Source organism: Ailuropoda melanoleuca, chromosome 15 (genome assembly GCF_002007445.2).
Source record: "Ailuropoda melanoleuca isolate Jingjing chromosome 15, ASM200744v2, whole genome shotgun sequence".
Lineage (NCBI taxonomy): Eukaryota > Metazoa > Chordata > Mammalia > Carnivora > Ursidae > Ailuropoda > Ailuropoda melanoleuca.
Window position 1 is genome coordinate 75243054 of NC_048232.1, and position 11395 is coordinate 75254448.

Genomic DNA, 11395 nt, shown 5'->3' on the forward strand with positions numbered 1-11395 from the left:
AGGGGGAGGGGGGTGCAACGGGAGGCTGGGGGAGGGGAGAGGGAGGGCCCGGGCAGGCGGCGCTGTCCCCCGGTTCCTGAAGGTGGCGTCTCGTGCTTCGGGGCCTGGGCGACTCCTGGGTCCCGCGTGGCTTCCTCTCTGCTCTCTCCTTGGACCTCCAGCCCTTCTGCTCTCACATGAGGGAATTAATCCCTCCGAGGTCCTCGGTGAAATGAAATGTATAAAAGTACTTTGGTTGTAGAGAAGGTGGGGTTTGTGAGGAAGGACCCACGCTCCACCGTTGGTTACAACTTAAAATCCAAAGCAGATGACCTTTCACAACCGTTTTTTAAAAGAAAGCAAGCAGGTGACGTGTCATCTCATCGACCGAACAGAGGACAAGGAGAAGCCTGGGGGGTGGGGGGAGACAAGGACGCCTGAGCTGTCCCCAGCAAGGAAGGGTGCCGGGGGTGGCCGTCTGGCTCTTCCCGCTGGCATCTGCCCCTCATTTCTGTGTCCCCGGCAGGAGAAGGGCTGCCCAGGCTGCGGGTCCGCAGTGTGGGTCCTTAGAACACCTCCCCACATGGGGCGCCTCCAGCTGTGCTCAGCGGAGGCCCGGACACCCTTACCCGGCTGTGTCCCGTCGGCCGTGAGACCCATGGGAACTTCTGCCCCTCCCAGTGGGACCGGCCCGGGGGCCCACTAAGCCCTCCCTGGAGCTAGTGGACAAGTGCCAGCACACACCCAGATGGTCCCGCCTGGGGTTTGTCCCAGCAGGTGCGACTCAATGACCAGGTTTACAGCCATCCCTGCCGGGACAGAGTCTTCACTGCCCCAAACTAAGATTAAATGCAAATCATTCTGCAAACTAACAACGAGAGCAAAGCCAAGCTTCTGTTTAAGATTTTTAAAGCATCACTTCAAACGTAATTTTTCTAAACCTGCACCTGTATTTGCCAAACCTGTTGTACAGGTTGAAACTCTTAGGTCAGATGAGTAAAAATGCTACCTTATTTACAGTGGGATAAAGGCAGTCTGAGAATTTGTTCCCGAGGACCTAATGTTCTCCAAAGGCTGGCATATTAGGAATAGTTCATTTTAAACAAGTTGGTAAGAAGTCTCATATTAGCTACCAGAACACCTGTAGGCCTTAGAGCCAGCACTGCCTCAGTTAGTGGTGGGAGGAAGAGGCAAGGGTCGTACACGGTGCCTCGCGCCCCCATAGCACATGGCATCAGAACTGGGCTTGGCTGCCCTGTCCCGCTTCCTGTACTTCTCTTGCTGCCAGAAACTTGCTTTTTACTGCCTTTCCCCTAATAAAAGTTTGGCTATTATCTGCCTTTTGCAAACATTCAGAGGGCCAAGAGTCACTTCAGAAATGTAGGGTTGAGGCTGGGTGAGGGCCTGAGATTAATCCCTTCTTCACAGGTGAGAAGATTCTCTACAGAGAGACCAGGCCCTGGGGACTGACCCCTGCCCCCACTGGAGGGACAGAGGGAGGACTTGGGGTGGATTGAAAATATGAATGAAGTCACAGGGCACGTGAGGGGAGGCATCTGGCTCACTGAATGATACTTTTTTCTGTTATAGTTGCTACTTGTGCAGATTAATTGGTGGATAACAGTTGTATTCAGAAGACTTGATGCCAATTTCCAGGGCCTCCAAATTTAGAAACTGCCAGACAGGCTCTTAAGACGCTGGTGTGGGGGCAAAGATATAGTGAGGTCTGGGTGCTGGGCCCCAGACTCACAGTGAGTCTTCTTTGAGTGTGATGGGAAAGGGTGAGTTTGAGCCCTAACAACAGCCGGGCATCCCCTGCAAGACAGCCTGCACTGCAAGACCTCCGAACGTGCTTTCCAGTTTCCCGGTGGGATGAACAGAGCTCCAGCTGGACCTGCCGGTACGGTGGACCTGCCCGGAGGCCAGGAGCTGCCAGGCGCTGGGGAAGACAGTGCACGCAGCCTGCAGGAGACTGGCTGCCCGTGGTGGTGAGAGCCCCTGGATAGTAAACATGTTTTCGAGGGAGCCACCAGCTGCCTGACAATGTGTGGCATGAGCTGGTATGGTCTCTTCTCACGTTTTAAGGTGGCTTGGGACTCGCTGTGTTGGTTTAATGGCTCATCGAGGGGTTACAGCCCATACTTTCTAAACAAAGTAACTTACGGGACATAGGCCTGGTGTGGATGTGATCACGTCAGTTCCGTTTTCAGCAGCCTAAGTTCCCGGAATTCAGACCCGTTGAGGTTCTAGCCACAGCAGGGACTCTGGCTCATTCTTTCATCCTCTCCAGCTGGTTGGCCACTGGGTACAGGGTCAGGGTGCCCCAGACCCCATTGCTGTCCCCCACAGCCACAAGCAGGGGGTCGGTCAGTGGGGGACTGTGAAATCTGAAACAGCACCCTGAGGGGAGAGCCCAGTAGTGCCATCTTTCCCTTCTCCTGCAAGGGCTCTCAGTTCTCCCTTGGAGCACTGACCCCCAGCTCAGATGTTCTCTTTGGGAGTGACGCCACCCCTACTGGGCAAAGGGGCAAAGTGCTGTCACAAGGGGGATCGTTGGTGGAACTGGGCTGGACTCCGTGTTCCACAGAGAACTGAAATCACATCCTGTGAAGGAGGGATTGGACAGCCCTCTATGGTGTGTAGGGGGGATCAAGGCCCCACTTAGCACCCTGCCCATAAAGCACACAATGAAAGTTTCCTGAGGAATAACTAATGGGTGGAAGCCATTTTCTACCAGTCTGCATTGTTCTAAAATGGACCAGGTTATCAGGAACTCTGGAGAGAGAAGGAGAATCCCATTAACTAAGCATTTCCCAAGTGCCAGGCACTGTAGGAATAGTATCTCATAAAAGCCTGGCATGCATGATTGACCTGAAGCCAGAGTCTGGACTCATTCACTGGACTGGCCGCAGGAAGTAATGAGATTCCCATTAGAGGTCGCATTCAATTAACAGCTGAGCAAACATCTGGACTGGATTTGATGCAAACCTTTGAGTATCACACAGATCTTGGCCTGGGTGCCCAGAGAGCAGAGCCTGAGTCGGGGCCTTTGCAGTGAGGGTTTTTGTTCCCAGGAAGCTGGGAGCAGGGGATTGAGGCAGGGAAGGAGAGGGAGCCAGGACCAGTGTGCTCTGTTGATGGGGTCCCCACTATGAGCAGCTGGAGCTGGACCCCTGAACCTTCCCAGAGCTCTGGAGAAGTGTCCATCAGAGAGTGAAGGAGAGAAGCCTTTACCCTTGGTCTTGTCATCTGGGGTCGCCCCTTGGGTGGCATTTTTGGATGGTAGTGCTGATCCCACAGCTGTCCCCTGAGGTGCTCAGCACACAGTAGGCCAGGTGGGGCCTGCCCAGAACTGTGTGAAGTGGGCCTGGCTGGAACCAGAGTCAGGACCCAGAGGATGACAAGGACTGAGCAAAAGGCAAGAGGAAGTGACGCAACGTTGGAAAGGCAGAGGGAAACTTAAAATAGGGCCTCCACCTGCCACCAGCAGTGGCTCTGGAGGGATTTCAGCCACCTGCTCTCCAGGTTCTGGATAACTCCCAGGTGGGTGGCAGGTGCATATGGGAGGTGCGTGTACAGCTCGGGTGTCAGAGCTCGAACACCCGAGGCCAAGACTCGGACAGTGTCCAGGGAAAGTCCAGGAGAGGCCACTTAAACATCTTCCTCCTAAGGTTTAATAGGAAGATGTCATCTGTGGGAGAAAGGGCTTAGTTAAATTCATAGAACTTGGAGCAGCAGGGAAGCCAGAGGTTTCAGGGTGACCTCGGCATATCGAATGAGGCCTTATGGAAAGCTGCTGATGTCACTGACAAAGGCGGGGGCCGCTGGGGGCCTGGCACAGTGTTAGCCAGGAGCCTCCCTCCGTCCCCTCAGCACCTGTCCCCAGCAGCTCACGCAGGTGAGGGCTGCACGGCTCTGACACCCGTCAAGCCCTTTACAGCTACAACAAAGCTCGGGGCACTATTGCAATGTTCTTCTGTCCACAGCCGCTCCGGCCCATGGGAGAGGGCACGCCCCCGTGGCGGCCGGGCATGTGGAGCGAAGCCAGAAGTTTGGGGCCACAGCAGGACTGTTCCTGGATTCTGCAACTTCCTGGCCGAGTGGCCCTCGGCACGTCTCAGCCACTGTGCCTCATTACCTTGTTCTAGTCCACGCTTGGTGCGAGGCCGGCCTAGGCTGTGGTCTCAGGCTCAGAGTGGTCACAGAGCCAGCATCTGCCCTGCACACCTGCCATGCCTCCTGGGTGTCCCACCCCAGCCCTGGCAGCCTCACAGAACCCCCACCTGTGGACCCACACCTGCAGAACCTCGCCGAGCTCCATGCCTACTATGCACCCCACCACTTCCCAACATAACCCTCCTCCAGTCCAGCTCATGGCCTCATCGGCCGTTGGGCATATCCTTCTGTGGGTCTCCTGCTTCCTGCCCCTCCTCCATGGAGCCCTTTTCCTGCCCTTTCGTGAGCTGGTCCCACCAGTGCCACCACCAGTCGGTCCCACCCTGATCCACTTCCTTCCCCCTCTGAAGCTAATTCCTACTTGTCCCTCAAAGCTGAGCTTGGTATCACCTCCCCATGTCCTTCTCTAGTGCTTTACGGCCCCTGAACAGATGCGACCATCATAACACATCACAGAGCCCTCCTTTCATTTCTGGGGACTGTAGGCTCCTGGGGAGGGGGCAGGTCTCTGGCTTCAATCCCCAATGTGTCCTGTGCCAGCAGCCGGCAGTTGCTCTTAAATATTGAAGAACCGGATGTTCCATGACACTCATATGAACAAGGACTGAGCCTTCATTTATAATCTCTTCTGTGTTTAACAGGTGAGAGTCTGTTCTTTTTACACAAAAAAAGTATTAAAAGGTACTTTTCAAGGAAGTAAAACCATGACTCATCCAAATATAAAATGAACATGTGTCAAAGGTTTTAACTTGTTGATTAACGGGGAAACCAGTAAGATGTTAAGCCTGATTAGAAGGAAACACCTGAATATGGTCACATGCAGAGGCAATCGGGAACGTGGAAGCGAACGCACCCCTGGGCACAGACCGTGTCTGCAATGACCTCTTCCACAGGGTGGAAATCAGCTGTCTCTGCAGACAAGACCCTTTGCACTATACCATTTTCTCTTAGGGTTAGGGAGCTGTTAAATCACTGTGTCAAAGACGATGCGAGGACCTGACCGCCGCAGAGCCGGGAGCCCAGCGTGGAGCCAGCTTTCCGCTGGAAGGGCACCCAGCAATCTGTCGTTTTAGTGCCTTTCTCATGTTTTCCTGGTAAAGGCTCCGTGCAAACACCTGCTGCCTCGCTTGGTGGGACGAGAGCAGGAGGAGGGGTGACGAGTCCTTCCTCTGTCGGTCTCCTGGGGACAGTGTGCCGGGGCCGGGGTGAAGCGGGGCGGGGGGGCGGTGGTGGTGGCTAGCAGCGGGACCCTGCTCTGATGCTCTCCTCTTTCACGGGGCAGAGGGGAGTTTGCGGAAGGTGGGGAGGAAACCCCGGGCAGCCCCTGTGAGGAGCTGCGATTCCATCAGCTCACGTCCAGGCCTCCTGCTTCCCAGGCCAGCCGCGCACGGTGGTGCTCCGCACACGCAGGTCCCCGGGACACGCTGCAAGTGGGAAGTGACCTGTATTTGAATTTCCTGATGGGGGCAGCTGTCACTGGTCCCCCAGGCCTGCCTCCCTGAACCTTGAGTTCTGAGGCTGGGACTCAAAGCTTCTTTAACTGGATTTTGTTGGGAGACAAAAAAAAGAGATCCTGCATGGATCTCTTGGGCTTGTCTCTACCCAGCTGGGCACGTTGAGAATGCCCTGGGTGCTGGTTACCTGGGCCGTTCTATGAGCAGCCTTGAGGCGTGAGGCGACGTTGCTGTCCAGGAGGAAGGAAGGTTACTTGCTGTCTGCTGTAAAGAGAGGCCCTCTCCTGTCACAGACCCTCTGCCCGTGGGGCGTCTCTTGGGCCTCCTCACGTGGTCCCTGGGGAATGGGGCTCCGGGAGCCCATGCACGCACGCTGACCTTCTGGTCACTGCTTTTGCTGTGAGTGACAAAGTCCTTTATCTCTGACCCGGAGCCTTGTGTTTTCTATCAGCACCGTGAGAATGTGGCAGGCCGTCTCCTTAGCATCAAGTGCAGTGAGCCCTCCCACCCCTGTGCAGTTCTGCACAGGGTCCTGTGGACGCCATTGGGACCGGGGCCTGTCCTCACCACCGCTGGGCTGTGGCCGCTACTGACTGCCTCCCCCCAGGCAGGGACCCGGCCTTCGGTCCCTTCTAGCTTGAGGAGGCCTAAGCTAGGAAAGCAACACGGAAAATCAACACAGAAAAGGATGTGTCCAAACACTGACACGTTTTTATCTTTTCACATTTCAGCCCCCCAGCTCACGGCCCGAGACCCCACCGCTCTGCCCCCAACGCTGTCTCTCCTCTAAGTTGCCGCCTCCGTGGGGGCAGGGACAGGGTCTTTTTGTCCACTGCCAACTCCCTGCGGCTGGCAGAGTCCAGTGACCACGTGAGCCGGCTGCCGATGCAAGGCCAGAACAGGGAGGCTGGGGAATGAGGGCCGAGGCTGGCTCTCCAAGCCCACAGGGTCCAAGCGGGCTTCGGGTCTGGGCTGTTCCAACCCCTTACCCACAATGCACGGTCAGACAGGAGAGCTCCCGCAGGCAGCAGGGCTCACACCTGTGAGCTGCGTATCTGCAAGTACATCCAGACAATAATGATATGATCACAATGACTCAAAGTTTTCAGATGCGTTTTATCTCGGTTTCACACGGTAGGCACAGAAATCACCAAACAGTGGGTCTGTGCTGTCTGAAATAGACTGCTGGTTTGCAGTATCTGGTGATTTTGATGAGTGTGGACAGTAAAGTCAGGTAATAATTCAGGCTTTCCCAGAATGACATTGTCCAGTTCTCTGGCCATGGGAGGGGCTACGCCCCAGCGCCCCCACTCTGCCCTGGCCGTACCCAGCCTCTCCCATGTTTGTTGCAGGCTGCAGAGCACTTTAGACAGCAGGCGACTCCGCCAAGTGTATCGATTCTGGCTTCTCTTGGAACTGGACCACGTGGTAACTGAGCTCATGCCGTGCCCTCCCGGGACCTCTCTGGGGTTGACTGAGGGCTGTTCTCTCCTGCCTGGGCCCCACCGGCTCCTGGACAAACTAATGCAATAGTATTGAAGCTGCTTTTCCTCCTCCGAGAGGCCCCTGGAGCCTTTGCCCCCTGCGGCCACCGTCCCCGCATGCCTGTGCCAAGCCACCTCTCTGTAAGGGAGCTTGACTGCCCTTCTGAATGTACTTTAAGGTTTTAGTGTTCTATTAAAATGGACAGAGCCCTAAGCAAATGGGACCAAGTTTATTTTTTTTAAAATCAAATGCAAGAGTATTTTATTTTATTTATTTATTTTAATATTTATTTGTTTGGGGCGGGCGGGGGGAGAGGCTGGTGGCTGGTGCCCATGACCCTGCTTGTGTTGTCAGGGAACAGAGCGCCGTCCCTGCTGGTGCCAGCCTCTGGGCAGGCAGGGGCCCCTCTCTGCCCTGGAGGCCTGACTGGCTGCGAGCAGTAGAGCTTCCTGCTGGCATGGCTGCCTAAGGTCAGAGGCCTCCTCCCTCCAGCTTCAGTGGAACCTACCTTAACCAATTCATCATGGTGCACCCAGAACTTTCCTGGTCTTAGCCCTGGAAGTCCTGAGTCCTGAAACCCCCTCAGTCCCAGAAAACTGGGACAGTTGGTCACTAAGCCCCTGCAAAACCCAGTGGCCAGGGTTTGGGGTGGGGGTGGGGGTTGGGGCATGTGACTGTTTGATGGCCTCATGGAGAGCAAGGGAGCCCCACAGAGAGGGAGGGGCTGGGCAGACAGGACTAAGCCTGCACAGGCCCCCAGCAGGCGAGGATGAGGGCGCTCTGACACCCCAGGGTGCGGGGGGGGGGGCCCTGGCCTCTTCTGGTCGGCTCACCTGGGAGTTTCCTGTCTCAGGCTGCCCCTGGGTGAATGTGGCTGTCATCACCTCCGCAGGGCTGGCCTGCACCCCAGAGTGTAGATGCTTGGCTTTGCCAACCACAGAATCAGGGACAAATGAAGTCTCCATCCTGAACAACCACAGACTGTATCCAGTGTGGGAAGCCCCCAAGTCCAGGCCCAGCCTTTTCTCCCACAGTCTTAGCAACCCCCTACCCCGGTGAGGACACCCTGAAATGTCACCACACTGCTCCTTCCTGTGGTTGGCAGATTTCCTCCTCTGTGTTATCTATAAATCTATAATGAGAGGCATTCTCTGGTAAGCCGAATGTCGTTGATAGAGCTGGGGGTGTTTCTCTGGCTCAGTTCTGGCCGTCTCTCTGGTGCCCTTCTGCTGCCTAGAGAGACAGACAAGCTCAAAGCACCTGGGTCAGGGGACCCCTGGAGCTGCAGCATGCAGCCGGCTTCCCCAGGTCCCGGCACATGGAGGGAGGTGGTGGTGAGGGCACCAACCCCAGGGGCCCAGGAGAAGGGGTGACACCGAGCTCCGGTGTGGTCACCTGTTCTCTCTCCCTGGATGATGCGTTGGAGAAACGTGACAAAAAGGGGCAGGACGCCACGTCTGCTGGAATGGGGTCGCAGGTGTCCGGTACGCCCACCACAGGGCCCTCTCAGGATCTCCCCCCTCTGCTGGGGTGGCTGTTTCCACCCAGTGGACACTGTGAGTCTCCTTGACTACACTGGCCACTCCTGGCCCCAGGTTTGGAGGGGGTTCCTCAGAGCCCCCTCGCCACATGCCAGGCCTAGCCCCCCACCTGCCCCTTTGTTCCACATGTTTTTTAAAAAGATGTATTTATTTATATTAGAGAGAGAGCGTGGGAGAGAGAGGGTGCTCGAGTTGGGGGAGGGGCAGGGGGAAAGAGAATCTTAACCTGATGCTTGAACTCACAGCCCTGAGATCATGACCCGAGCCGGAACCGAGAGTCAGACGCTCACCCGACCGCACCCCCAGGCGCCCTGTTCCACACATTCTAAGCCATGTTTTGTCATGTTGCCCGGCAGGCATTCACGTCACTACCCAGACTGCTTCTCCGTGAAACAGGCGTAGAGAAGGCCTCAAGCCAGCTCAGAAGACCGTAACTTTGGTCCTTTTGGGAGTGGGTAGGGTTAGGTTAGGTCAGCTCAGCTCAGATTTAAAATTACAAGAAACGGACCCAAGACCTAGGAGTGTGGCCTCCCCAGGGCCATCTGGGGGACAGTTATTTTTGCTGTTTGAGGTTTTGTACTTCCTGCTTGGACAGTTTTGGAAGCGCAGGAAACACATGGGGTTTAACTAAAGAAAGCAAAGAGCTTCCAAACCTTCTCCTTCCACGGGGAGTGTGCCTGTGGGGACCAGCCTTTCCACATGGGTGATGGAGAGCAGGCGCCATCACTGTCAGCCCCAGGACGTGGGCCGGGGCACAGGGCCTCACTCCCCACCGTGGGGTTGGGAGCCAGGGCGTGAGCCCGGCCTGCCCACCACACCGTCTGCAGCAGGCCCTCAGTGGGCTCTGGTGATGGGATCCTGCCTTGGGTTCTCCTGAGAACTAGAGAAGACCATTCCTTGGAAGGTGCTGGAAACAGCATGTGGTGGCTGTGCTGCCACTCCTTCCTGAAAAACTAACATGAGTGCCGACTTGCATCCCAAGGCATTGACCGTGAACTGGGAGCCAGACAAAGGCCCACCCCTCTCCCCACCTCCCAGCCCTGGCTTGCTGATACACACCAGTCAGGACAGTGGCTTCTCCCCTGTTGTCGGGGTCTGGGAAGGTGACTGAGGCTGGAGGTGGCCTCTCGTCGGGCTGCAGGAAGGGTTCACACTCCTAGGAGACAGTGCACGGAATACGGGGATGGGAGCGGTCCAGGACATGGCCCCACGTCAGCGGTGAGGAGCAAACTCCCAACGGCCCCGGGAACGCTGTGCAGGACGCCCTCCCCCGAGGACATCTTGGAGTGCCAATCACCCGGGGCGGCCTTCTACGTTGCGGTCTGCTGGAGGTAAAGCCCTTTGTCGGTTTCGAAGTCCTGTTGAGCGCCTACTATGTGCAGTGTTGTAGCAGGTTTTGGGGATCCAAAGGTGAGCAAGACACATCTGTCTCCGGGCGCTGCAGCCTGGGGCACGGCAGGTGCTGCCCAGCTCCCACCAGCCCCACCAGTCAGTGCCTCCCTGACCAGCACCCTGAGGATGGCAGAGTGGCCTCCCTCATGCAGTGGGCTGGACAGAAACGGGAACTTCGCAGGGAAGAGGTGGTGGGGCTGGGGAGGGCCCCGCAAGTCCTGCACACAGAGGGCCCTTCGCGCCCCTGCCTGCACTCTGTCTGTGGCTGCAGGGCTCTGGGGGCCCGAGACCCTAGAAAGGGTCAGGAAGGACTGTGGGTGGGCAGGCTGGGCGGTTGCCAGGACAGGAGACTGTGGACATTCAAAGCTGGTCACCCAGGGAGATGGCAGCCGCTCCGCCCGCCCTCAGCTGGGCTTGAAAGAAGTGAGAACAGATGGAATTCAAAGATGCCCACAAAAGGGCTTCCTGTCGACACCAGCAGTCTTCGACTCCTTTCTCCTCTGCACCCCAGTGCTGGAGCCTTAGCCGTGCTGCATCCCCCAGGGTGACAACCAGGCCATGGAAAGAAAGTTGACCCACCGGCCCCCAACCCTACCATTTGTTTCTTTAAAAAACTGGGTTTGAAATCTAGATCCTGCCTCCCAGGCACCAGTGCCAGCCTGGAGAGCCCTGCAAGCACCCCACAAACTTCTGGCTGTGGCTACGGGGACACTCTGTGGGCGTTCCCCCTTAGTGAACGGAGTCCCACACAGAACTCCATACACATACACAAACACATGCGAACACACCATGCACACGCTCATTCATGCACGTGCACACACACACAGAGTGCTCACGTGTGTACACGTGTGCACAGACCTGCACACACATGCACACGTTCATTCACGCACACACAGTGCTCACGTGTGTACACACGTGCACAGACCTGCACACACATGCACACGTTCATTCACGCACACACACAGTGCTCACGTGTGTACACGCATGCACAGACCTGCACACACATGCACACGTTCATTCACGCACACACAGTGCTCACGTGTATACACACGTGCACAGACCTGCACACACATGCACACGCTCATTCACACACACGCACAGTGCTCACGTGCGTACACACATGCACAGACCTGCACACACATGCACACGTTCATTCACGCACACGCACAGTGCTCACGTGTGTACACACGTACAGACCTGCACACGTTCATTCACGCACACACACAGTGCTCACGTGTGTACATGCGTGCACAGACCTGCACACACATGCACGTTCATTCACGCACACACACAGTGCTCACGTGTGTACACACGTGCACAGACCTGCACACACATGCACACGTTCATTCACGCACACACACAGTGCTC